Raw genomic sequence first — 7,012 nt, 5'->3', positions numbered from 1 at the left:
AAAATATTTCTCAATGTATAACTAAGGTAGACTAATTTATCTTTCAAGCATAGTCTTCATATCTATTCTTTCCCTCTAATTTCAGAATATTCTTCTGTTAATGGTACTATTTTCAGAGAAAAAAACCATAGAATTATGGAAAGAGAATTATTAAGGATGCTAGAAGATCTTCTCTTGGTTTGCCTGTTATATATATATCATTTCACTTTTCTGGGTCTCCTTTTATTTACCTCTCAAGTGAAATACTTGGCCCAGGAGGTCTTCATAAAATTTCAGCAAGAAAATTCTTAAGTCGGGAGTCAGGCGGTAGCACATTGGGTTAAGCACAGGTGGCGTAAAGCACAAGGACAGGCTCAAAGATTCTGGCTCAAGCCCCCGGCTCCCCAAAGGTAAGGGGGGGTCACTTCACAGGCGGTGAAGCAGGTCTGCAGGTGTCTGTCTTTCTCTCCCTCTCTCTCTCTGTCTTCCTCTCCTCTCTCCATTTCTCTCTGTCCTGTCCAACAACGATGACATCAATAATAACTACAACAATAAAACAACAAGGACACCAAAAGGGAATAAATAAATAAATATTTTTTTGAAAAAAAGAGTTCCTTTTAAAAAAAGAAAGAAAATTATTGAATCTCCAGTTTACAGCTGGCAATGCTAAAACATAAAATGGTGACTTACTGTGTACATCCTAGCATATATATGGTGTTCAAGTTCCTCATAAGTGAAGGGAGACACAACTATGGGATCTGAAATATCACTTCCTATTCTGTAGTTCTGTACTAACATTCTGTTTCCAGGTCAAGATGAAGCACCATACATCAACTGATCCATTACAACAAATATTACTTAGTCACATACTACATTCAAGGCAGATAGTATAGACCCGAAGAAATGTTGGGGCATGGATTATGATTTTGAGGACTTCAAAGTATAATAGAGGAAACAGGCAAATAAACCAAGACCTACCACCCATACCTCTGTGGGGAAAGTGCTTAACAGAATCAGAGAGCACTTACTGAGGGAAATGAGACCTGAGTGGAATTTTTTAAGCATAGGTAATATAGATGAAGGAGAAAGGGCTTCAAAACTCATCCCATATTCTTGGTTAATGTCTGTTACCCCCTCTGAAAAGTAAGTTTCATGAGGTCCTAGACCAGCACATTTCTGGTCTTGCTCTCTTTAGAGGAGTCCTCCATTACGTAACTACACAATGAATAAAAAATATTTTACACTCTTAAAATATTACATATTTTACAGGTAAATTCAGTTACATACATTATCTTTTATTTTATTGTATTTATAAAAAGGAATCACTGACAAAAACATAGGATAAGAGGGGTACAACTCTATACAATTCCCACCACCAGAACTTCATATCCCATCCCCTCCCTTGAAAGGTTTCCTATTCTTTAACCCTCTGGGAGTATGGACCCAAGGTCACTGTGGGATGCAGAAGGTGGAAATTCTGGCTTCTGTAATTGCTTCTCAGCTGAACATGGTCATTGACAGGTCGATCCATACTCCCAGTCTGCCTCTCTCTTTTCCTAGTGGGGTGGGATTCTGGGGAATCAGAGCTCCAGGACACATAGGTAGGGTTGTCTGTCCAGGGAAGTCTGGTTGGCATCATGGTAGTATCTGGAACCTGGTGGCTGAAAAGAAAGTTAACATATAAAGCCAAAAAAATTGCTGACTAATCATGAGCCTAAAGGCTGGAACAGTGCAGATGGGGGGGAGGGTCTCCATTTTGTAGATAGCTAATAGGCATATTTTAGTTATATTCCAAAGGGCCTGTGACTATACTAGTTTTTTGTTTTTTCCTCCCCCACCCCAAGCCTGAAATCATATATGCAGGTGGATCCGAGTCATTGTCTGTAGAGGTGATGTCATGGCTGGAAAAAGGACCAGAAAGCTGTATCAGAGAGAAAAGAGTAGCTCCCAAATACGGGAAAGGTATATAAATATTGTTGACTATAAACCACATCAATTTGGGGCCCATATCCAGCTTAAGAGCCTATGTGACCTCTGCATCCCTGTAGATCTGAGCTCACATTCTGTGGCCATGAGTAGGAACGTTCCAAGCAGCCCCAATATCAGGACCCATCTTCCTCAGGTGTAGCATAGAGTATGTTGTCCAGCCTCCCTTTGGAGGATGAAACATTCTCTACTGTTGTTACTTCAAGTTGAGGGAAAGGTCCTATGGGGGCCCACAAAGGGGTTTATTTTGTTGTTCCTACTGATAGAGATGACCAGTAACAATGGAAAGAAGGATTTATTCAAGGTTTAGGCCTATCGTGTCTGTTTGGGAATCTCAAGACTCCCTAAATAGGGCCCCAGCTGATGGGGTGGCCTGATAGTGACTAAAAGGTCATCGTTAAAGTATACCAGTCTCTTGTCCTTATTCAGCTTTTGTAGTCCTTGCTTTGCTAAGGTTAGATTTGGATTGAGTGAGGGGAGTATAATAGGAAGTAGGTGAGGAGGGTATCTAAGTCTAAGTAGACACTGTTTCATTAGGAACTTTATACTGACTCACTGCTGACTATTGTGTACTTTTGCTTTCAGGTATATATTTTGTCCTAATTTATAGATACATGTGAACATATGCTCCATCTCATGGGAACTGATCTATATCTAGGTTTTGGGACTTTGTTAGGAAGTGAACCACCTGGAATGGAATTAGAGAATCCTATGAAAGGAAAGGTCTCACCAGACAGAGTAATGAGGCTGAAGGGTTGACATTCCATGGCTGACATCTCTGGACACAGTCTGAAGTGAAGCATGTTAAGGTGGTACTAGTTGTGTGTAAATCGAGAGAGGCATGCAGGAAAGTGAGTCCCACCCTAGATGTTCCAGGACTGGGGGAAATATAGTATCTATAGAGGAAGCAGGAGGTTCCTGCTGTGTTAGGTTTTAAGAAGGCAATAGATAGTTATTACTATAATCACAATATGTGGCAGTTGTGTTAACTTTGTTAGGACTGGTTGTTTCATACACAACATCACCATAATTTATATCCTTTAACATTATTTGTATATAGCTGTGCTACTGGTTGCTTCTGTTCTCCCTGGTCTAAGCTTTTAAGAGAGTCAACATATCAAAGACTCAGCCCATAGTCTATGCATTAAAAAACATTAAATTTTTGAGACATTCAATCAATTTTTCCTCTATCATATTGATTAAATAGTGATTTACATGGCTACAAATTAATAAGAGTATTTATAAACACCATTCCCATGATCAAAAGACTTTGTCCCATCCAACCTCCTCCCCCCCACCCCCGCCCCGTGAAGCCTAACAGCCACCATCACCATCACCCTCAACCCAAGGTTTTTACTTTGGTGCCCTATTTCAAATTCAATCAAATCCTGCTTTGAGTTTCCCTTTCTGTTCTTCTTTCTCAACTTCAATTTATGAGTGGGATCATCCCATATTTGTCTTTATCTTTCTTTTTTTAATTTTAATTTTTATTTATAAAAAGGAAACACTGACAAAATCATAGGATAAGAGGGGTACAACTCCACACAGTTCCTACCATGAGAACTCCATATCCCATCTCCTCTCCTGATAGCTTTCCTATTCTTTATCCCTCTGGGGGTATGGACCCAGGGTCACTATGGGGTACAGAAGGTGGAAGGACTGCCTTCTTTAGTTGCTTCCCCGCTGAATATGGGCATTGACAGAACAATCAGTTCTCCCAGCCTATCTCTCTATTTCCCTAGTGGGGCAGGGTTCAGGGCAAGCGTGGTTCCAGTACACATTGGTGGGGTTTTCTGTCCAGGGAAGTCTGGTTGGCATCATGCTAGCATCTGGAACCTGGTGGCTAAAAAAAGAGCTCACATATAAAGCCAAACAAGTTGTTGACTAATCATGAAGCTAAAGACTGGAATAGTGCAGATGAAGAATTGAGGTGTCTCTGTTTTGTAGATAGCTAGCAGACATATTTTAGTTATATTCTAAAGGGCCTGTGACTATTCTAGTTTTTGTTTGTTTGTTTGTTTCCTCTCAGCCTAAAATGTGAAATGCAGGTGGATCCAAGTTATTGCCTGGGGAGATGGTATCATGGCTAGAAAAAGGACCATAAAGCTGGATCAGGGAAGAGAGTAGCTCCCAAATATGGGAAAGGTATATAAATATTGTTGACTGTAAACCCCATTAATTTGATCTTATCTGGTGCCCATATTCAGCTTAAGATCCTATGTCACTTCTGCATCCCTGTAGATCTGAGTTCACATTCTGTGGTCATGAGTAGGAACTTTGCAGGCTTCCTCAGTTATAGAACTCATCTTCTTCAGGTAGAACAGAGTATGTTGTCCAGCCTCGCTTCAGAGAATGGAACATTCTCTACCATTGTTGATGCACGTTGATGGCAAGGTCCTATGTTGGCCCACAAAGGGGTTTATTTTGTTGTTCCTCCTGATAGAGATGACTGGTATCAATGGAGAGAGGGATTTATTCAAGGTCTAGGTCTGTCATGTCTCTTGGGGGAATCATAGGACTCCCCAATTAGGGCCTCAGCTGATGGGGTAGCCTGATAGTGACTAAAGAATCATCATTAACATATGCCAGTCTCTTGTCCTTATTCAGCTTTTGCAGTGCTTACTTTGATAAGGTTAGCTTTGGAGTGAGTCAGGGAATTGTAATACAAAGTAGGGGAGGAGTGTATCTAAGTCAAAGTAGAAACTATTTCATTAGGAACCTTATCCTGACTCACTGCTGACTATTGTGTACTTTTGCTTTCAGGTAAATATTTTGCCCTAATTTATGGAAACATGTGAACATATGCTCTACCTCATGTGACCTGGTCTAGGTTTTGGGACTTTGTTAGGAAGTGAACCACCTGGAATGGAATTAGGGAATCCTATGAAAGGAAAGGTCTCACCAGAGTAATGAGGCTGAAGAGTTGACATTCCATGGTTGATGTCTCTGGACACAGTCTGAAGTGAAGCATGCTAGGTGGTACTCTAGGTGTTTTCTGGTTTCAGATAAATGATTGTAGTTTTTGTTCTATTCTCTTAAAGAAGCTTGGTGAAACTTTGATGGGTATTTTATTAAATTTTTATATGGCTCTGGGGAGAATATTCCTTTTGATGATATTAATTCTTCCAATCCATAAGAATGGGATGTCTTTCCATTTCTTGGTATCATTTTCTATCTTTGAATAGAGACTCTTAGTTTTCAGCATACGAGTCTTTCACTTCTTTGGTCAGCTTTATTCCTAGGTATTTTATTGATTTTGATGCAACAGTGAATGGGAGTGATTTCCGGATATCCTCTTCTTGGGATTTAGCGTTTGCATAAAGAAATGCCACTGATTTTGTTCATTGATTTTGTAGCCTGACACCTTTGTATGTTGCCTAATAACTTCCAGTAGTTTTCTGCTGGATTCTTTAGGTTTTTCTATATATACTATCATATCATCTGTATATAGTGAGAGCTTGACTTCTTCCTTTCCAATCTGTATTCCTTTGATTTCTTTCTCTTGCCTGATTGCTATGGCAAGAACTTCCAACACTATGTTGAAGAGTAATGGTGATAGTGGGCAGCCCTGTCTAGTCCCCAATCTGAGGAGGAATGCTTTCAGCTTCTGTCCATTGAGTATGATGTTGGCTGTAAGTTTGCAATGTTCTGTTTTGTCTAACAAATGACTTAAGGTCTCCTCCCTATTCCACCACCCATTCTGCTCATTTGATATATTCTTTTCCTACCCTAAAGACTGCAGGGTATTATTAATCCTACTAGTTAAACCCCTCAAAACAGTCGCTAAGGAAGTCCATACCTTTCCCAGTCCCCTTTTACCTTTCTCCCCCTTATTTAACCATGTGTGGCATTGTGAAGCCACTTCCATTTCCCAGCTTGGCTCTTCCGATTTACAGCCTCGAGGAGCGCGTGCGTGGACCAGGAGGCAGACAGCGGCCCTTGCACTTTGCACCATGTGCATTTAACCTGGTGTGCTACCATCTGACTCTGGGGCACTCAGACGAATAAAGATTTGAACAGCCTCGACTCCACAAGCTCGATTCCTGTGTGATCTCTCTCGGCATCACTAGCCCGACATTGACTTGCATATGTCAAACCAGTCTTGCATTCCTGGGATAAATCCCACTTGGTCATGATGAACAATCTTTTTATATACTGCTGTATCCAGTTGGCCAGGATCTTGTTCAGTATTTGACATCTATGTTCATCAGAGATATTGGTCTGTAGTTTTTCTTTTTTGTTGTGTCCCTGTCTGATTTTGGTATCAGGGTGGTGTTGGCTTCTTAGAAAGTGGAAGGGAGTGTTCCTGTTTCTTCAACCTTGTGGAAGAGCTTTAGAAGTATAAATGTTAACTGTTTACTGAAAGTTTTGTAGAATTTGTTTGTAAAGCCATCTGGTCCAGGACTTTTGTTGTTGGGAAGATTCTTAATAACTGTTCCAATTTCTTTGCCTGTGATTGGTATATTTAGGTTGTTTAGTTCTTCTTGGTTCAGTTTTGGAAGGGTATATGTTTCTAAGAATCTTCTATTTCTTCCAGATTCTCTTGCTTAGTGGCATATAGTTCTCCATTAAAGTTTCACATAATTTTCTGGATTTCTGTGGTTTCAGTTATGATATCCCCTCTATCATTTACAATTCTATGTATTTGAGTCTTCTCCCTTTTTTTTTTTTAAAGTGAGTATGGCTAGGAGGGTTGTAAATCTTGTTTAATTTTTCAAAGAAGCAACATTTGCCTTCATTGATCTTTTGTATGGTTCTCTTATTTTCGATGTTGTTTATTTCTGCTCTAATTTTAGTGATTTCCATCCTTCTGGTTCCTTTAGAGTTTTTTTGTTCCTCTTCCTCTAAGTCCTTAAGGTGTGCAGTAAGGTCGTTTATTTGAGCTTTTTCTTGTTCTCTAATGTGTGAATGTATGACTGTGAGTTTCTCTCTCAGTACTGCTTTAGCTGTGTCTCAAGTATTTTGATGGCTTGTGTCTTCATTTTCATTTGTTTCCAGGAACATCTGAATTTCTTGCTTGAGTGTCTCTCTGACCCAGTGGTTCTTA

Source organism: Erinaceus europaeus, chromosome X, assembly GCF_950295315.1.
Source record: "Erinaceus europaeus chromosome X, mEriEur2.1, whole genome shotgun sequence".
Lineage (NCBI taxonomy): Eukaryota > Metazoa > Chordata > Mammalia > Eulipotyphla > Erinaceidae > Erinaceus > Erinaceus europaeus.
The sequence above is the reverse complement of the archived record's forward strand: the minus strand, read 5'-3'. Positions refer to the sequence as shown.